We start from the raw sequence: 22110 nt of genomic DNA on the forward strand, positions 1-22110 counted from the left end.
GAGACTGCCCTAAATTAAAGAAAAATAAAAGGGACTAAAGGCCATGGAACAGCACATTGAACTTAGCCTTTGCCCCATTCCCTCTTCTTCAAATATTCAGGGATACTTCACCTGTCACAACTGTTCCTGGATCTGCAGTGCATTTAGTGTGCATTACATCCGGGGCCATGCACTGAAGCAGTTGCCTGATTGCTCCGTCACACATCCAGATTGATTTTCAGGGCATGGTAAAAGTTGTAGAAAAAATTATGGTCCTATTGCATGCTGAAAAATGATCTAGCTGTGCAGTGCAGCCATCAGACAATGACTTTGCTGCATGACCTCCTGTAATGTACACTGAGCTCCTGGCATACTCAGGGCAGGATTTCTGATTTGTAGATCAAGTCTGGCATAAATGCAAAAAAGCAGTCATAGAAATGGAGGCAGAAACCTTTCATTCACTTTTCCAGTCCCACACCCTAAAATGCCACCAATCAAAATATATCACATCTACTCCTCATAAACATATTTCCCAGAATTGAAAACATGGCTACCACATGCTTATCATGTGACAGGGAAACAACCAATACCTTTTTAGCTGGAGGAAATGTTAGTGGGTACAGCAACCACAGTATCCTCACATCATGACATTACTTTGGGGGCTTCAATTTTGCTAGAGCTCTCTTTATATACCACATTTTAACCATTAATTCCATCCTCTGTGAATGGCTGGAGTGTTCAGATCCCCTCTTTGTCTCTGAAACACAAAGGAGTTCATCGTTGGGAAGGAGATGCTGCCTGTCTTCTCTGAATCAGCACCTACCTTGCTTTCACAGACAAAATAGTAAACAAACCCTTTGATTGTGTAAATTAATCTGACTCCTTTCTCTGTTTTTTGAGGCTTGGTCACTTTTGTGAGATTCCTATTCCACCATTGTATAGAAGAGCCCTGCTGGATCAAGCTACAGGCCCATCTAATCCAGCATCCATTTCCCACAATGTCCAACTCACTGCCCTTCATGAAGTCACTGAATAGCTGTAGCTGAGTGCTTGTGCACAGGCATCAGAGGGCTTTCTCTGATTGTGGCTGGAAGGTGATGGAATGGGGGGAGGTAAGGGGCCTCCTCTTTTAGTTCCTAATTTATTCCACTTCTTTAAGTGCTGAAAATTTGAGGAGACAAGTTTATCTTCCATTTGAGAGTAGCAGCCCAGCACTGTTTTTTTTTTTAGGCCACTGCATCATACTAGTAACATTCCTGTGGTAAAGTGTTAGTAGGGCAACAGAGGTTTTTTGCTTCCTGTTTGTAATCTGGGATTTTTATATAAACCTTAAACCTGTGATCTAACTGATGTTGGACAAACTGCAAATAAGCTCATCTATTTTTCTTAACACCATCTCTGACCATAGGAAAGTACCCCTTGTATCCTAACTGGGCATTGAAAATATTTGAACCCTTTCCTGTGATACTTAGAAAAGTGCTAGATTAACACAGCCAGACTGAGAGCAAAGTCCAAAGTCCAGCTGAAATGTCTGCATGACTTTCTCTTTGCCGAAGATGCAGCTGTCACTACCCACTCTGCCAAAGATCTCCAGCAGCTCATGGATCATTTTAGCAAGGCCTGCCAAGATTTTGGACTGACGATCAGCCTGAAGAAAACACAGGTCATGGTTCAGGATGTGGACTCACCTCCGTGCATTACAATCTCTGCGCATGAACTGGAGGTTGTCCATGACTTTGTGTACCTTGGCTCAACGATCTCCGACACTCTTTCTCTTGATACCGAGCTAAATAAACGCATCGGTAAAGCAGCTACCACATTTTCCAGACTCACAAAGAGAGTCTGGTCCAACAAGAAGCTGACGGAATATACCAAGATCCAGGTCTACAGAGCTTGCATCCTGAGTGCACTTCTGTACTGCAGCGAGTCATGGACTCTTCGCTCACAACAGGAGAGAAAACTGAATGCTTTCCACATGCGCTGCCTCCGACGCATCCTCGGCATCACCTGGCAGGACAAAGTTCCAAACAACACAGTCCTGGAACGAGCTGGAATCCCTAGCATGTATACACTGCTGAAACAGAGACGCCTGCGTTGGCTCAGTCATGTTGTGAGAATGGATGATGGCCGGATCCCAAAGGATCTCCTCTACGGAGAACTCGTGCAAGGAAAGCGCCCTACAGGTAGACCACAGCTGCTATACAAGAACATCTGCAAGAGGGATCTGAAGGCCTTAGGAGTGGACCTCAACAGGAGGGAAACCCTGGCCTCTGAGCGGCCCGCTTGGAGGCAGGCTGTGCAGCATGGCCTTTCCCAGTTTGAAGAGACACTTGGCCAACAGACTGAGCCAAAGAGGCAAAGAAGGAAGGCCCATAGCTAGGGAGACAGACCAGGGACAGACTGCACTTGCTCCCGGTGTGGAAGTGATTGTCACTCCCGAATCAGTCTTTTCAGCCACACTAGACGCTGTGCCAGAACCACCATTCAGAGTGCGATACCATAGTCTTTCGAGACTGAAGGTTGCCAACATATAAGTGTGCATACTTGCTAACCCAGAGAACTAGCAATATTTAAATTGCCAATCGGAGCTATTTGGAGCAGCAGGGAGGCCGGCAGAGGGGACTGTGAGCCTCCCAGATCCTCCCGCAGGCCAGTGCAACTCCCCAGGTATTTTTAAAAGCCCCCTGCTCTGGGCACTGCAGGGATCACTGCAGCACCATCAGGGCCTCCTCTACCTCTACAAAAACTTCCCATGGTTCCCATGGAACTGCTTGTGTAGCATGATCAGGAATGGTACTGGTGAGCAGAAGCACAACTAGAAGCACAACTAGAAAAAAAAGTGCCAGTGGCAAGGAACATAAGAACATAAGAAGAGCCCTGCTGGATCAAGCCAAAGGTCCATCTAGTCCAGCTTCCTGTATCTCACAGTGGCCCTCCAAATGCTTCAGGGAGCACACAAGACAACAAGACACAACCTATGTCCTGGTGCCCTCCCCTGCATCTGGCAATCTGAGGTAGCCTACCTCTAAAATGAGGAGCTCACACATAGCTACCATGACTTGTAACCTGTGATGAACTTTTCCTCCAGCAGTTTGTCCAATCCCCTCTTAAAGGCATCTAGGCCAGATGCCATCACTACTTCCTGTGGCAAGGAGTTTCACAGATTAATTACACGCTGGTAAAGAAATATTCTTTTGTCTGTCCTAACTCTCCTAACACCCAGTTTGAGAGGATGTCCCCTGGTTCTGGTGTTATGAGAGAGGGAAAAGAGAGTCACTCTATCCATCCCCTGCATAATTTTGTATGTCTTAGGGCGCAATCCTAACCCAATTTCCAGCACCGACATAAGGGCAATGCAGCTCCTAGGTGAGGAAGCAAACATTCCCTTACTTTGAGGAGCCCCTGTGAGTGTCCCCCCAACTGCAGGATGCAGCACATGCCTCATTGGCACAGTCATTCCAGTGCTGGAAAGTGGCTTAGGATTTGGGCCTCAATCATGTTCCCCCTCAGGCGTCTCTTTTCTAGACTGAAGAACCCTAAACGCTGTAGCCTTTCCTCTTAAGGGAGGTGCCCCAGCCCAGTAATAATTTTGGTTGCTCTCTTCTGCACCTTTTCCATTTCCACGATGTCCTTTTTGAGATGTGGCGACCAGATCTGGACACAATACTCCCAGGTGTGACCTTACCATCAATTTGTACAATGGCATTATAAGGAAGTATGCAGCAACCCAAATGTGAGCCTGGGTGAAGAGAGGGACCTCCACATGACCCAGAAGAGGTAGCAGGGACCTCAGAAGACTGCCTGGAGAGCACTCCAAATGCAGCAGTTTTGCTGTGTGACAGTGGGAGAAGCTATTGGAGGCGTTTTTCTTTACTTTTTAAATGTTTTTAAAATGGGTCTGCAGGAAAATTATGCCCCCCCTTGGCATAGCACCCCGGGCAGGTACATCTCAGGCTCTGCCCTTGTTATGCCCCTTTCAGTGGCGTCACTAGGATTCGCGTCACCTGGTGCAGGAGGCCTGCATGTCACCCCATGCAGTGGGCAGGGAAACGTCCCAGGTGGTGGGCGTGGTGATGTACCATTGCCCCACCCGCACTGGTTTTTTGGCTGTACCTTTTGTTAGAACACAGATATTTCAATGTGGTTTGTTTCATTGCATTCTACATGAAATTATGCACTGATTGATATATAACATGATGGTATTATTTCTCCAAATTCTGTTTTTAGTGATTTTGAAAACTTGTAGAGTCTCTCTCTCTCTCTCTCTCTCTCTCACACACACACACACACACACCTGTGTCAACTTAGTAACACCTTATTGCAGCAGTTCTCAAACTTTTAGCACTGGGACCCACTTTTTAGAATGACAATCTGTCCAGGACCCATTGGAAGTGATGTCATGGCCAGAAGTGACATCATCAAGCAAATTAAAATAAATAATTATAAATAATTAATTTAAAATAAAAGAAATAATTAAATAAGGGGGAGCCAGTCTTGTTCCACCAAGTGAATCTACTCTGAAGTAAGTCCTATTGTGGTCAATGGGGCTTACTCTCAGGAAAGTGTGGGTAGAATTGCAGCCTGTGAGCTCAAGCCTATGCATGTCTACTCAGAAGTAAGTCCCATAGTGGTCAATGAAGCTTACTCTGTAGCCTGCCTGCAATAACACCCCCCCCCCAAAAGAATCAGTGAGATTTCCAGCCCAGTTCCCAGTTTAAAGTTTTTCTATTTCAAGCATATCAAGATAAAGACCCACCTTGCTTTGTAAGTGCAAAATAGAAATCATTCCCCTTACCAGTGCAAGCCTCTTTTTTTGTTCTTTTTAGTGGGGGGGGGGGGGGGAGTCTGCCTTCTGGAGAATTTGTTGCGCTCCAGTTCCATCGGATCGGGTCCATTCTGGTGTCCTCACATTCTCCTTTGCCTGGCCTGACCACCAACCAAGGCACATCTGCCTACTCGTGAGTAAACGCGACCGTGAGGCTGCTTTGCTTTCCATAGGGCTCAATAGACTCGCAGCTGGGAGGGAGGGACCTCCTTCTCGGGTGTTTTTGGGGGCTGCATTGACTGGATCAGGACCGTTCTGGTGTCGTTGGATTCCTCTCAGCCTGCCCTTTCCGACAGACTATGGCAAGTACGCCTACTCGCGAGTAAACGTGCGATATGGCTCACTTTCACTTTCCATAGGGATTCATTCATTTTTTCTTTTCAGTTTTTTGGCCATAACTTTTGAAGGAAAGGAGCAATTTCACTTTTGGTTTTTGCATTGCATTCCGCTGGACATTCCGCATTCAATCGTGTATGGCTTGACAGGGTAGCTCCTAATATCGCAATTTTACCATGTCACCCCCAGGTCGCGTCAACCCCCCGGTGCGTCACCTGGTGCAGCCCGCACCCCCCGCACCCCGCTAGTGATGCCACTGGCCCCTTTTGCTGAGAAAAAGATCAATGTACGCTGTGGTCATCATCATCTCAGTCATCATTTCTCAGCCTACCCCTCAGGGTTTGTGTAAGGATAAAATGTGGAGAGGGAGAACTGTCTTGGCTGTTCTCTCAGGGCAAGGGAGCAATGGCCATTTTCTCAGGAAAATGGTGGCTTGTGATTCCTTGGTGAGCATGAGGAACTAATTGCTATCAGTATCACAGAAGATGTCAAGAGCAGAGCAAAAGCTGTAACTGCTTTGTGTGTGGCTGTCTTCATATTAACTTGCTGCTGTGTGGTCTATGGTTCATTGACTTGCAGAGCCCTGGAATATGGATCAGTATCAAGTCCTTGCCAACTTATATAACAAGCATTTGGTACTGTGCCTGGCCCAGTAAGCTCAAGATCAAGAACCAGAGGGAGCTCATTATGGAGACAGTTTTCTTAAAAAGACATCTCTAATTAGACACCAAGCAATCGCTCTCTTTCTTCTTCTTTCTTTTGAATGGGCAAGTTTTTAATTGTCAGCAAGAACCATTGCCGTTCTGCTTTCTGGGGAGTTAAATGTTGTTTTGACTCGAATGTTGGCATGCTTCAGCCTAAATTACTGTTCCACCTCATGATCTGTCGCACCTGAGAAAAATGGCAGAGCATCGCTAGGGATACGACGTCTGCCTGCTGAACTTTTTCTTTGTGGTGCTTATAATATTGGAACCCATTTAGTTGTGTTTTGTGTGACAGTTTTTAATCTTTTAAATCATGCCTGTAGCAATGATGATTTTCCCCCACAGTGCCTCCCTCCCCTTAAATCTGTACAAAATTAGGGTTCTGTAAATGGATGGCAGTGTAAACACTGAAAATACAAATCAAAAGCTGTTTAACTAGAGTGCGGGGAAAGGACCTTTCTGTGCATCTGCTGACTGATTCATTGCTTTTGGATGGACATGCACTGACAACATCCATAATCCTTCCTGTCTCGTCATCCCTTAAGTGTTTCTGCTTTCTTTAAGTGGATTGAAGCAAAGCTTCAGAGGCATTGAGTACATGCAAGGCTGTGAAGCTTGAACCTTCAGTTTTTCCCATTTCCTGATGAATGCCAGGCCTGCGATAGTGCTTTGAACCAAGATTGGCATGATGCCTTTTGCACAATGGGACTAAAATGCAAGATGAGACCCCCTGATATGGTCGATGCATATATGGGGGAAATGTAATCAATTATACCCAACTTTGATTCTTAGCAACTTGGGAAGATGTGATCTCACTGTTCCTCCAAGAAGCCTTATAGCTGCTATAGGTGTAAACTCAGGTTTAGGGCATTGTTGTTGAACGTAGATTACTCCAGTCTTAGTCCAGCTTCTCTCATTCCAGTCCTTATCCCTGTCTGCCTCTGCCTCAGAGTAAAGCATCTTGTTTGCTTTAACCAGAGGCTACTTGAAACACTTTTCTTGTTACACTGACCTGGGAGTGGGTAGTGTGGGTCATCTTCAACTTTCCTCTCTCTAGTGTATCTGTGTGCAGTTTTACTGGGTAATTCAGAGTAAACATCTCATTCAGATAAATCTTTGGGCCATCAGCCAAAAATGTTTCTGACATACATTATTTGTCACTGGCAACCAAATCTAATCCCATAACAATGTATATATTTTGCACAAAGCATCTAGCACAACTCAAAATATTTTGAGCCTTTTCTTCCAGTTGTGATTGATCCATCTAGATAGAATTAAAAAAGCATATGTGAGTCCTGTGATTATTACCTTCCTCTTACTACTCTGCATTGTGATTGGAGTTTCTGTGTCTCAGGAAGCCATCTCAGTTTCTTGGATACTGCCCGAGCATAAGGTTGAATAGGTGACTTTATGTTGTCAGTTTCCCACCTGTTCTTTTTCTCCTCTCTCCCTCTGTGGCTGTGGCACTGGCAGGGCTAGAAACTGGTGGGACAAAGCAGAGCCAATCAGACCTAAATGCTGAAATGGATCACTGCTCCCTTGACCTTGGTTCATGGCCAGTTGTGCTTGGCTTGGGTAGTTGCCAAGCAGAACAAAATGAATCCTGCAGCAAAATGAATGTTTTGCTGTTCATCCTGAATTGAGTGCACACCCTTAATAGGAATGGTTAGAGCACACGCCATTTTCAGATATGGCTGTAATAGAAGTTCTGGCCTCCGATTGCTCAAGATATGGGTGCAGGAAATTGACAGTTTCCTCCTTAACCTGATCAGGCAAGTTCTGCTAATGATGATAGTTTACTGGCAGCTTACTGAGTAGGGCAGGCAGGAAGAAGTAGTTACAAATCCCTTTCCATATTGGTAACAGTAGATGTGAGATGAGGAAAATGTGCTCTTCTGACACACCAGTTTTTTACCTAATATCTTTGAGCCCAAGGTGAGAATGCTTTTAAACTGTTAAAGCTGTACAGCCACTTTGTACACTCCATGTAGGTCTTTTCTTTTGACTTGAGGTGCTTTCCCTTTAAAATTATTCTCTGCTGGACCACAATGTTCATTTCTAGCCAAAGGAAGATGCAACCACTTTATGCTTCCTAATATGTTGCAACAAAGGCAAGATCAGAAGATCTGTTAAATCCATTTTTGCAGCAGTCGGCAACAAGGAGAGCACCATGCTAATTATGCTTGCTTTCAGCAGGGTCTTCAATGTCCCAGCAATGGTAAGTCTTAACTTTTATGGTGTAACGCACCAGGACGCAATTTACTTTAAAGAGAGCAGAAATCCCTGACTGCAGCTTATATCAGAAGACTCTTACATAAAAATGGCTTATACGATATGGATTTAACTCTTCAGGAACAGGTTCGTGCATTGCTGTGTGTGTTGTGAGGAGAAAATGTGGCAGTGTTACATGCAAATGGGCTTCATTGCTATTCCTTCCCTGGTATCTCTGAATCAGTACAGACATCATAGTTTTATTTTGTTAAATGTAAATTGAAAAAAACTGGGATGTATCACTGATCTTTAAACTTTTTTAAAAATTACACTTTCAATTTAAAAAAGAATACTAACAAACATATTGCACAACAAAACATACATACCTTAGTAAACATATTATTACAATAGAAGCATATATACATGTTGTCTCAATCTCTGATTATCCATGGATATCTTTGGTTTCACTTAACCATAGATCAGGTCTGCAGGTCCCCGGCATTCCCCCCACACCCTTGGGCGGGGTGGCGCCATGTCCCCTTCCACCACTCAGGCACTCAGGGCCTTTCACCTAGAGGTGTTCTGATGGCAAGCCTGGCACCTGGGTGTTCTAAGCCCCACAGAGACTGCGCAGGTCCTCCCACAGCCTCTGTGGGCCTCAGAACGACTGTTACAGGTTAAAAAAAATGCAACTTTTGGTTTTTTTTTTGTGAAACTAGAAGTGATGTTTTATTGCCTTATAAGGCATTCTGAGGCCCGGGGAAGCCCTCCGGGGGCCTGCACCTCCGATCCACCTCCATTCTACCTCCCCCCATCCAGAAACACCCCTTCCTGCCTCCCTCCCCATGACTCTGCACCATTCAGCGCAGCCTTACCTGTGCCGGTTGGCACTACTCCTGGCTACAGTACTAGCAGGTCAGTGCAGGCCATTGGGTCAGCGCTGCCAGCTCCCAGGTCATTGCAAATATGCCTTATGGCATGTTTGCAACAGGCTGAGCTGGCACAAGGACAGCTGCACTGGCTCAAGCAGGGGTTAGGATTGCGCTGTAGATTAGGTATGTCAAACATAGGACTCAGGAACACCAAATGCTGTTTGGACTATTGTTAATCTTTCAGTGTTTTGTTAGTATTTTGTCTTGGACTTAGAGCTAAATTAACTTAAAGGTTACTTTAAGTTAAAGGACTGAACTTTAGGTTATAGCAGGGGTCTCCAAACCCCAGCCTGGGGGCCAGATGTGGCCCGTGGCAAGCCTCTATCCGTCCCGCAGCCAGCCTCTTGTCCCCTGAAAGCCCCTGGCCCACTTTGCCAAACATGACTGGAATTATGTTCTTTTTGCATCTGGAGGGTGTTCTAAGGGCCAGAGAGGTTGAATGAATGAGCCCATTCATTCATTTATTCATAGATCTCAGTTCCATCTCTAATTTATTTATATAAATTTAATATTTAATTTTTTTTTCTGGCCCTCAAAACTGTGCCAGATATTTGATGTGGCCCTCTGGCCGAAAAGTTTGGAGACCCCTGGGTTAAAGGACTGATTAGGGTAGACAATGGCGAATGCAGTTCCTCATATTTAGGTGTCTGGAGAAAAAGTAATTTCTTCTGTGTCTGCAGGGTGAACACCCATTCTAAACACTTGATGTTTAGAGTGAATTTTGTGCCTCCTCATAGCAGCCATCAGCATATGATCCTGAATTTTGCATGTCTCCTACTGAAAAGTTCTTTGCAAGGATGGACAAGGCATCAAGCATGCTGCTAAATGTGGTCTTCTCTACTGAGTGAATTGTGTGTTGCTCCTGATTCAGTTATTTGATACCTCTTGTTTTGCTTCACTGGTCTTGGGGGAGTTTTTTTTAACCCAGGCAAAGTTGATCCATATTGATTGAATTAGCACTTGGATTAATGCTCCAGTCTTCTAGAGCTTCCTGATGGGTCTCTGAGTGACAGCTGATAGTCTACTTCTTTGTACCTTAGATTTCATTTTGCTTTTGAATCCTGGTGAACTTTTGGGAAGGCAAATAAAAAATAATAGTACCGTATTTTTCGCTCTATAAGACGCACCGGACCATAAGACGCACCTAGTTTTTAGAGGAGGAAAACAGGAAAAAAAATATTCTGAACCAAATAGTGTAATAAAATATGTCTCTCCGCTGCTCTATTTCCATGCTCCTTAGCATATTTTACTACCTCTAGTTTAAAAGGTATTTTATATGCTAGCCTTTTCTGCTTTATCATCCTTGCACTGGTAGAATGAGGTACTGTAGTATTTTTCTGCAAGTGCATTGTCACTAAGCACTGAACATTTGCATTACCATTGAGCGCCGGCATTTGCATTACAATTTACATTTGCATTACCATTGCATTTGCATTTGCATTACCATTGAGCGCAGGCTGGACCCTGGTCAGGGGCAGAAGCACCTGCCAAGGAGGCTCTGCTGCCCTGAGAACGCCTGCAGCTTTGCAGTATTCGCTCCATAAGATGCACACACTTCCCCCCCCCACTTTTTTGGGGGGAAAAAGTGCGTCTTATGGAGCGAAAAGTACGGTAACTTGTATTTTCCCCAGCAAATCTTTCTACTCCATATTTTAATTTGATATACCTTGCATACTTCTATAATCATTCTAATGGTGTGATCTGACACCCAAGTAGTGTCAGCTATGACAGTGGCATATCTGAGCAATGTCTGTCATCTTCTAAGCCTATTCAGTATATAAAGGGGGAGACAAGAGCTCAAACAACTCCATGAAGCTGCATTCCTCCCAGTACCTCTGCCAGCATCCATGGAAACACCAACATCATCCATCAATCCTAGAGTAGTGGCCTGACAATGGCCCCATGTTGGTCAGATATGCAAGGAGCCAACTTACCCCAACTTACCCCAACTTAAGTTATTGCAACTTACCCCAACATTGGGATATTGCAACTTACCCCAACGTTGGTGGCCAGGGAAGTGCCATCAAGTTAAACCAATTGGGGGAAGTGGGAAATGGAAGCCCAATGAGCTGCTAACACCCCCAGCCCCCACCAAGAGTGGCTATGTAGAGACAGCCCATGATACCAGTACAACAGGGGTGCCCAAACCCCAGCCTGGGGACCATTTGTGGCCCTCGCAGACCCCCAATCAGGCCCGCAGGGAACCCTCAGTCTCCAATGACCCTCTGGCCCTCCAGAAACTTGCTAGAGCACGCACTGGCCTGACATGACTACTGCCAGTACAAGAGCCAACTGTTTGACCTCTCTTGCCAGCTGCAGGCTGAGGACTCCCTTCACTGCTTGCTATTTCATGTCTGTGAAGCAGCAGAAGTAGCATAGGAAAGGATGGCCTTGCTTTGTGCAAGGTCTTTTATAGGCCTTAAACTATTGCAAGACCTGCATTCATTCATGTAAGTTCCATCTCTAATATATTCATTCATGAAAATTTATGCAAAATTATTTAAATTTTCAATGTAAATTAATTCTTTTTTTCCTGGCATGCAACACAGTGTCAGAGAGATGATGTGGCCCTCCTGCCAAAAAGCTTGGACACCCCTGCAGTACACATACAACAAAGCACCTCTCCCTGCAGAATCTTCTGTGGCACATTCAGAAGGCATTAAAAGTCGAAAGCTGTCAAAGTTCTGAAGTCTGAAATCTCCAATGTCACTCATACAAACACACCTTGCCAATAAATATCTTTTCTGGTGACAGCAGGTCAAGGGAAGGAAGATATCTCCCTTGGGAGAGAAACACACAAACCTCCCAGGCAAAGGCTTGGTTTCCCCATTGGGGGAGCTTCTATCAGCTGGAAGGAGCCCTTTCATCTGGTGAGGGGTGCAAGAGGTTTGCCAGCAGCACTCAGGCAATGCAGGATGCTGGTATTCCATTGCTAGAGATGAGTAAAAACGGTTTTATTTTTCACAGATTTTGGTGTTTTCCAAAGTCAGAAGTGTAGAAAGCAACATTATGTGTTTTTATTTCCAGGGCACAGTTTTACAAATTTTTATCTTTAATATATATATATAATTATATTTATAATTGCTTTAAAAGTGTACTAAGTGGGTGATATTGGTAGCATAGTGTCAGCAGATGCAGCTACATACATGTTTATTTTTCTCAGATTTTGCAGATTTGGTTTTTTTTTTCCCTCACAAAAACGAGAAGTCTGAAAGTGGTACTATGTGTTTTTGTTTATTACCGAAAAAACCCATCTCTACCCATTGCAGTAGGAGCCAGGTAAGGGAGATTTAAGCCCATCCAGAGGCATACCCACAGCATACATAGCTTTTGCTTGACTGGCCAGAAATAACCATGGCAGAGGCAGAAGAGGAGGGGAAGGTGCAGCTTGAACCATACATGCCAGGTTACAGGGCTGTTATCAAGCCACTCAACCACATCAGGAGATCTGCACAGCCTACAGCATTGGGCTTTTCACATCCTGTAGCACCACAAACAGGCACGCCTGTCAAGAAGACGCAGATTGGTTTATGTAGCAAAAGAAATGAGAAATGAACAATTCAGAGGGATAAGATATAATGTGCACTAATCTGACTCTGAAGTGTGTTGCTATGGCCAACATGGACATGCAACCAATAGTTTGTTTTGCAGAAGTTCATAATTGCCTGAACTTGGTACTATAAACTTTGTAGTGAAGTCTAATTTTCAGTCATTAGACAATGTAACAGCATTATAAGTTGGCACTGTCTCAATAAACAGTGTCTCTTTTGAGATACAATAGAAAACTAAGGTCAATACTACCCTATATACACTTACTTAGGAGTAACATCCATTGAGCACAGAGGGATTTCTTCTGAGTAAACATTTATAGAGTTGTGTTGTAAAGCGCTGTGACTGAGTTTTTGTGTCACCCTTATTCAGGTAAAACCCATTTTCTTGAAAATATGCCATTTTTTCTTATTAAGATGCTGTATTGGTTTTAATATAAATATAAGCAAATAAACAATAAAGATGGCCCAATGGCCCACCCACACCCATTTTCACTCTAGCCATTCAATAGAGGAAAAAGAAAATAAAAATGCAGTAGGCAAATGGAACAAGCAGTCAGATATAGTAAGAGATAAGAGAGACAAAAAAGGCCAAGAATAGAAGCAGAACTGAAAGGAAAATACAGGACAGGAAAAGTCAGCAGCAGCAGAGGAACCCAAGGAATGTGTAGAGTCAGTGCTCCAAAAGACAGAGAAGATCATGCCAAATGTGTCAGCAGGGTCCTTGCAAGCACAAGTGATTGCCCCCCATCTTAGCACATAAATCCAGCACATTACTGAGCTGTAGATCCATGGAAGGGGATAATATTGAGCTTTCTGCCACAAAAGGGAGATCTATGACACTAGGGGTGCAATCCAGAGGGGGGGATGGGCCAGCCTGACTTGTGTTGGTCCACCAGTATTGCAAAAATGCCATTAAGCCTCCGGGAGGGGAGGGAGGCAACCCCAACCCTGTTGGGCCGGCACAAGAGGTAGGTTCGCATGGGGGTTGGTGTGGGGGTCTGGGGAGGGTGGGAGAGAGGCATTTCAGGGTAGGGGCGGGTGGGCCCATGGGCAGGCAATGGGTGAGGGGGCAGGACTAGAATCTGTCACTTATGCTGGATCCTATGCCCGTTCCTGGACAGCCTGGGGCAGCTTTGGGCTGATTGAATCTGCACCACCTCTTTAGGTGGCACAGATCCAAGTAGCCCCATTGGGGCTGCTGGAGCATTACCTAGTGTAAGGGAAGCGATTTCCCTTGCCCTGGGCTGAGCCACTTTTGGTCCCAACCCTGCCTTGGATGTGGGGTAGGCCCACCGGCCTACCTGCTCCATGGCAGGTTAGAACTGGACTGTAATGCACCTACTGTTTTGGGAATGCCCAAAGAATGAATATGTATTCCATGATTAAATTAAAATGAGTAGTCCCCTATTGTAGTAATTTTCATCTTGTGGCACACTGACAAAGCATTAAAATTGTCGAGGCAAGCCATCAGGTTTTTGACAATTGACAAGGCACACCATGCTGCCAGTTGGGGCTCACATCCCCTATTGGCCCTACTAATAAATGACCTTCCCCCATATTCCTGTGGCACACCTGTGGACCACTCGCGGCACACCAATGTGCCACGGCACAGTGGTTGAAAATGGCTGCCTTATCGGACAGGTTTTCCTCTAATATTGAAATTGCTTGATGAGAACACTGTGATATTGACTAATAAGGGGAATGTGTTTTTCCTCGGGTACAGTATGGTTGCATTGCATTTCCTTATTCCTAGAGCTTCATCCCCACATTCATGTTTAGATCAGATATGAATAATATCATCTAAGCTTGATAGATTCTCTTGGGGAGATGACACGGTGGACTATGAACCTGGTGGGACTAGTTAATGCAGAGTGCCACTGCAGGACTGCATCTCAATTCCTTTAGCGCTGCCATTCCAAGGTCTCCTAACTTGAGAAGGAATCAGACGAATGGTGTCTGGATGTTCTTTGTGTTTTTTTAAAGGCCATGAAGGGTGCTTCACTGGGAAAAGCAGGACAGTAATTGGAGCGATACAAGGTGCACTGACACAGCAGGAGTGTCAGGATGTCACGCTCTATAAAAGGGAGAGCTGATGTGGGAGAAAGGGGAAAGGACTTAAGGAGCACTACAGGTGTGACAAATTAAAGATTATCAACCCCCCCCCCCTTCAAAATGCAGAGATGTGCACAGCAGTCTTTGTGTCTGTGCGGATTCTCTTTCTCCTTCCGTTCTTACATGTGGCACTGCTCTGATGCATTCCCCAGCTTTGATGAAGCAGAAAAGCCAATGCCCTGACTGTGACACAGACACTCTGAAGGCCAACAGGCTATGTCGTCTTGTCAGCCTGAGTGGCTCACGCTGGACTCTGGCAACCCTTCCAGCTACACCCACTCATTAGCAGTTCATGACTAGTAGCTCCTTTCCCCCTGAAATCCTGCAATTACGAAGACTGTTGGTTCCGAACGAATACTTGATATGCAGCTAAACAACTGCGAGAAGAGAAATGGGCAGTCCAAATGTTTGTTTCTTCTGCGTGTTCTCTGCAGCCAGAAAGAGAAAATAAAATGCTTGTACCAGAAAGGAAGGATATAAGGCCAACTGTAGGCTAAGGATTTCAGGAAGGCAGAGAAAAAGACCAACTGACTGCAAGGCTGGCTTTTCCAAGTTATGGTATAAATCGAGATAAACGCTATTTCATTTCGAATGCAATGCAAACAAATGGCCAAACTGGTTTGAAGTCTGTTCATATTATTATTCATTATATGTATATTCCACCCATTTTCCAAGAAGCTAAAGACAGCAAATATGGTTCTTCCCTTTTATCCACATATCAACGCTATGAGGCAGGCTAGAATGAGAGAGCCCAAGGTCATCTAGGGCCCAATCCTATCCAATTTTCCAGTACCAGTGCAGCTGTGCCAATGGGGCATGCACTGCATCCTGTGGTGGGGAGGCAGTCATAGATGCCTCCTCACAGCATGAGAACATTTGTTCCCTTACCTCAGGGTTGCATTGTGGCTGCACCAGCGCTGAAAAGTTGGATAGGATTAGGCACCTTTTAAACTTGTTGGCTGAGTAGGAATTTGAACCCAGGCCTTCCTGGGTGTCATCCAACACTCTAACCACTGCACCTCACTGGATGTCCTAGGAATATGCGATCATCCTCTCATATGTACAGTATATGTGCCCCACCATGACTCTTCTGATATTCTGAGTAAAAAATATGTTGAAAAATACTTTTACTGAGTAAAAAAAACATAAGAAAATAAAATATTTCATTACTAGAGCAGTTTTTCTACAAACAGTTCTGTCGTTCCATTTTCAGTGACTTCAGTTCAAAAATACTGCTGTTGTGTTTTTAAAAAGCACTTTAAGTCATGCTTATCAAAGTAAGCACCGCCAAAGTCAGGGGGACTGAAGTTCTGTATAAATGTACCCAAGATAATGATCTTATTCATCCTCAGTATAACTCTGTGAGAACAGTAATCAATACAACCATTTTGCGAACCACAAAGCACAAGTTGCCCAAAGGGTAGTCAATGAATTCAAGAGAGTTTTGAACCCACATCTCCAAGCCCAGTGTTCGGTTCACAAGGCATGCAGTTCTAGGATGCTATAGTGCTCACTTTTCTGCTCTGGATTCCCTAGCCACATAAAACATTTCAGGATGTTATGGCTGTCATGGCAACTATGGGTCTGTCTCAGTTTATTGTTGCCCTGACACATGTGGCAGGACACACATTGGACTCTGTGTTTATTGCTGGGCAGATAGATGGTGATCAGGGTGATGAGGAGATTGAGATCACTTTCTGGTGCACTTTAGTCTTATCTGGGGCCCTTCATAAATGTCAGAGGCCAGATTTTATGTTCTACTCCTAGATCTTTATAGATCCAGATGAATTCCTGATGTCTCTGGGGGATTTTCTCATTGCCAGTTCCGGCGACTTATCTCTCTTGTTGGGGAGATGTTCAGGGCTTTGGATCAGAGCTCCCAAATGGCCTCTGCCTTGCCACAGAGTTGCTTCAGAGGAAGATAAGGGTTTCCTGGTTTCCTGGGGAGCTTTGGGCAAGCAGCTAGGCAGATGCCTTGAACAACAGTGGATGAGTCCCACTGAACATAGGCAAGAGTCTATATTAAGAGCCTACTCTGTGGTGGTGATGACAGCAGAAAAGGACTTTTTCACCATTATCACATCTGCAGGAAGCCATCCAACTAAGTTATTCCAGGTGGTTCATGGCTTGCTCAACCTGGCTCCAGAGGGGTGGGGGCAGGAGCAACAACTAGTTGTTCACTATAACCAATTTGCTATGCATTGTGCAAATCACCTCCCTGTATTACACCTCACCTCCCTGCATTACAATCTCTACGCATGAACTGGAGGTTGTCCATGACTTTGTGTACCTTGGCTCAATGATCTCCGACACTCTTTCTCTCGATACCGAGCTAAACAAACGTATTGGTAAAGCAGCTACCACGTTTTCCAGACTCACAAAGAGAGTCTGGTCCAACAAGAAGCTGACAGAACATACCAAGATCCAGGTCTACAGAGCTTGTGTCCTGAGTACACTTCTGTACTGCAGCGAGTCATGGACTCTTTGCTCACAACAGGAGAGGAAACTGAACGCTTTCCACATACGCTGCCTCCGATGCATTCTCGGCATCATCTGGCAGGGCAAAGTTCCAAACAACACACTCCTGGAACATGCTGGAATCCCTAGCAGGTATGCACTGCTGAAACAGAGACGTCTGCGTTGGCTCAGTCATGTTGTGAGAATGGATGATGGCCGGATCCCAAAGGATCTCCTCTATGGAGAACTCGTGCAAGGAAAGCGCCCTACAGGTAGACCACAGCTGCGCTACAAGGACATCTGCAAGAGGGATCTGAAGGCCTTAGGAGTGGACCTCAACAAGTGGGAAACCCTGGCCTCTGAGTGGCCCGCTTGGAGGCAGGCTGTGCAGCATGGCCTTTCCCAGTTTGAAGAGACACTTGGCCAACAGTCTGAGGCAAAGAGGCAAAGAAGGAAGGCCCATAGCCAGGGAGACAGACCAGGGACAGACTGCACTTGCTCCCAGTGTGAAAGGGATTGTCACTCCCGAATTGGCCTTTTCAGCCACACTAGACGCTGTTCCAGAACCACCTTTTAGAGCGCGATACCATAGTCTTTCGAGACTGAAGGTTGCCAACACTGTGCAAATAAAATGCTCACATCCACCATGACATGAACTCCACATTAGGTGGTCTAGTTGAGGTATCTTAGGCATCTATTGGTCCTGTTATTTGGGATTCTTTTCAGCATGCATGAGCTGAGGAGAACAGGATCATCCGCAATATGAGGACAACCACCTGCCCAACTGAATCTTGCCCAACTTGGCTTGTTACATCTGCCCAGGAAGGGCTGACTGAGTGGGCAGGTAGGGTAATGCATTCATCTCTGACACAACAGGTGTTGCCAGTAACATTAAAGCTGGAGCAAAAAGAAGAAATCCTCCCTGAATTACATTGTGTTGGATAATTACTGATCAGTCTCAAACCTCCTATTTCTAGGCAGGGTGAATGAGCGAATGATGGCATCTCAGCTACAGAGCTAGATGAAATTGATTATCTGGGTGCATTTCAATCTGGCTTCAGACCATGCTTTGGGACAGAAATGTCTTTGATTGCCTTGGTAGATGGTCTGTACCAAGGACTTAACAGGGGTAGTACATCCATGTTGGTCTTGCTAGACCTTTCAGCAGCATTCTATACCAATGACCATGGTGTCCTTCTGGATCGGTTGGCCAGGTTAGGGCTTGACAAAATAGAGGCCCTCTTGGTTGGGAAGCCAATGATGCAGGTATTGAACTACCAACCTACTCTGAAAGGGGTTGCACTTCCTCTGCAAAAGCAGGTCTGCAGCTTGAGAAGATTAATCACTTCTCTTGGATCGCCAGGTACTATGAGGGCTTTTTCCCAGCTTTGGCTGGCGTGCTAGCTGTGGCCATACTGAGTTGGACAGATCTAACCATAGTGGTCCATGTCTTGGTAATCTCTAGGCTCAACCATTGTAACATACTTTATGTGGAACTACCCCGAAGGCTGTCTGGAAATTGCAACTGGTGCAGAATGCAACAGTCTGTGTGGTGGTTGGGACAGCGACAGGGGTGGGGAAAAGGCTAAATCATACGGGGGGGGGGGGAGTGGAATCAGCAATGGTGGTGCACACAAAATCACGAGCCCCTTCCTGGGCCTGATTTGCCTGCACAGGACAAAATGGACTTGTGCCAGTGATTGAGCTGACACAGGTGCAAATTGTCCCACAGTGGCTGCTGGGATTTATACCAGAGCAAGGGGGCATATGTCCCCTTATCCCTAGGAGAACTCCAGCAGCTGAAAATCCCCCACAAAATGCAGCATTGCTGTACAGGTATTTAGGTAAGATTGAGCTGCCCGAGACTATTTTCTTCCATACCAACCTGCTTGTTCTCTAAGATCATCAGAGGGAGCCCTGTGTGTATGCTGTCCCTGGCTTTAGCCAGGTTGGTGGTCACAAGGGGTAGGGTCTGCTCAGCAGTGGCATCCTAAATTTGGAACTCCTTTAAATTAAGATCAGCACCCTCCCTGTTAGCTTTCCAGCAGGGGCTAAAGACATTCTTTTTCTGTTTAGCATCCCCCTCCAGCCCCCTCCCTTTTTGTGCTTTTAGTTGCTGTTCAATTAACTGGCTTGCTATATTTTTAACGTCTGCTCCTGTTGTTGTTGCTCTGCTGTTTTTAGTACTCTTATGAGTTATTCTATTTTTTAAAATCCATTATGAATTTTTAATTGCATTGTATTTTAAGCTTTGTATTTTAAAGTTTCTTGTTAGCCAGCATGGGTGTCCCAGTTTTATGGGAGGAAAGGTGAGATATATGTTTTTTTCATACTGGCATCTGGAGTTTGATTTAAAAAAAAAATTCTGGTTATACCTGCCCTCTAAAAACATGATCCTGGATTAAGGAATTTGCAATAATTTTAAGCCCTGCTCACCCTACATCCTCTGAAGCCACATTTATAGCCAGAAATGTTGTGGTGTTGAATTGAACTCCATTGGGTAGAATAGTACCTGCATGTTTTTCCTTATATTTCCATAAGGCTTACTTAAAAAAAAAAAAAAACTCTGGAAATTTAGGCAAGTGGTTAGGTCCCCATCGGCCTCCCTGTGATTACAGTCCTTATCTGAGCTCTAGTGGTGCTTCTCTGCTCAGGATGGTTGGTTGTGACCTGAGGGTGGCAGCAATGAACAATTTTGTTTTCCTGTGTTGCTATGTGGACCTGATGTGTCTTTAGGAGATGTGTGTCCCCCAGGAACATCACCAGTAATGAAAAAATGCCATTGTCACTTCAAACCTAAGTCATCATCCTGATGATCTATTGATCGTGGGAAATTCAGAGCAGAGGAGACAATATATGTGAAACAATATATGTGATTTGCTGACTTTTTACAAAAGAGGCAAAACCAGAAAAATATTTAATTTTAATGTCTCATTGAAATTACACCAAGAAGATCCCCAGTGGAGCTCCAGTGGCCGCCTGGCAGTAGCCTGGTGCCAGCCAGTACTGGGCTACCACCAGCACTTGCTTGGTGCTAGGGCTGTAGTGGCTGTGGCTGTAAGCCAGCATGCACTATTAAAGATTGGGCACTAAGGCAGCAACATGATTCCCAGAACCGTGTCACTAAGGGGGGCTGAGGCGGATGCTTTCCATTTACTTTTAACTAGGTAGGGCTGCTGGAGGCTGCAGGAAGTGTAGGGCGCCCTGCGCAGGCCTCCTCAGAACTCCCTGAGGCTTGGAATCTTCAGTAAAAGTGAGCGCAAAGCAGTTCCGGTTTGCAGGAGGTACTTTGCACCCATTTTTACTGAACATTCTAAGCCTTGGGGAGCCCTGCAGAGGGCTGTGCAGGGCTCCCTGCACCTCCTGCAGCCTCCAGCAGACCTATCTAGTTAAAAGTAAATGGAAAGCACCCTCCCTTACTCCCCTTAGAGATGCGATCCTGCGGATCATGTTGCTGCTTCTTCCCTTCCCCTGCCCCTCAAAGAGATGGGAGAAGCATTACATGAACTGGTGAGTTGCGACCCACCAGTTTGAGAACCACTGCATTACCATATATATAAAGTTTTGATTTTTACCCCAGTGTGCATTACTTTACACTAACCTACACTAAAACACATTTGCCGTTTTGCTGCCCATTCTCCCAGTTTGGAGAGATCCTTCTGGAGCACTTCACAATCCCTTCTGGTCTTCATCACTCGGAAAAGTTTAGTGTTGTCCACAAACTTGGCCACCTCACTGCTTAACTCTGTCTCCAGGTCATTTATGAACAATTTGAAAAGCACTGGTCCTAGAACAGATCTTTGGGACGTACCCCTTTTCACCTCTCTCAACGGGTGAAAATTGCCCACTGATACACACACTTTGTTTTCTGGTCCTCAACCGGTTCCTAATCCATGAGAGGACCTGCCCTCTTATTCCCTGATGGTGCAGTTTTTTTAGCAACCTTTGGTGAGGGACCTTGTCAAATGCCTTCTGAAAATCCAAATATATAATATCCATGGGTTTGCCCACATCCACATGCTTGTTGACCTTTTCAAAGAATTCTAAAAGGTTCATGAGACAAGACTTACCCTTATAGAAGCCATGCTGATTCTCCCTCAGCAAGGCTTGTTCATCTATGTGTTTTAAGATTTTATCTTTGATGAGGCACTTCATCATTTTACCTGGAACAGATGTTAGGCAAGAGCCGTCATGAACCCTCTGCATAAAAGGCATGTGCTCCACCACTGGCTACAATCTCTCCCTAAATGGGTGCAAATGCACCTGACTTTGTCAGAATCTTGAGCATATCTGCATAGTAGAAAATTCCACTTAACTGGGTTAACTACAAGGAATGCCATAGTAGAGGTAGCACCCCCACCCCCAATTCTTATCAAAGCTGGCTTCTAAATAGATTGAAAATCTATCTGTATAATCAACCTGCAGGGAGTTTACAATATCTTCAGACTCCAGCCTGCTGAAACATCACTTCCCACAAAACACTGCAACAATTGATCTTGCTCTTATAACAACAACAAAAATCACTAAATGCCTTTGGCATTTGAACATGTGGCTCTTCTCTGCTCAGTAACCTTCCAGCTGGAAACAGAGATGGCTCCAGCCCTTTGCTCACTGCACAGATAAGCATGTGCGCACACGCACAGAGAGAGAGAGAGAGAGAGAGAGACAGAGAGAGAGCGAGCAGTTTGTTAACCTGTGGTACAAATGTTGCTTATGAGAAAGAGCAAAACTCTCTGCTTAGTTTGAAAGAGTCAGTGGGGACTGATGCAAACCCATTTAGCTATACGCAGCTCTTGGTTAGCCATACCAAGCAATGGACAATGCAGGTTGTAAATCAGAACAAATGAATAGATAAAATAAGCTGCAGCTGTTCCAGCAGGTGGAAAAGATGTTCTAGAAACATGGAAAACAGGGATCTCTCTCTCTCTCTCTCTCTCTCTCTCTCTCTCTCACACACACACACACACACACACACACACACACACACACACACACACACAGAG

The sequence above is a fragment of the Tiliqua scincoides genome, chromosome 3, assembly GCF_035046505.1.
Source record: "Tiliqua scincoides isolate rTilSci1 chromosome 3, rTilSci1.hap2, whole genome shotgun sequence".
Lineage (NCBI taxonomy): Eukaryota > Metazoa > Chordata > Lepidosauria > Squamata > Scincidae > Tiliqua > Tiliqua scincoides.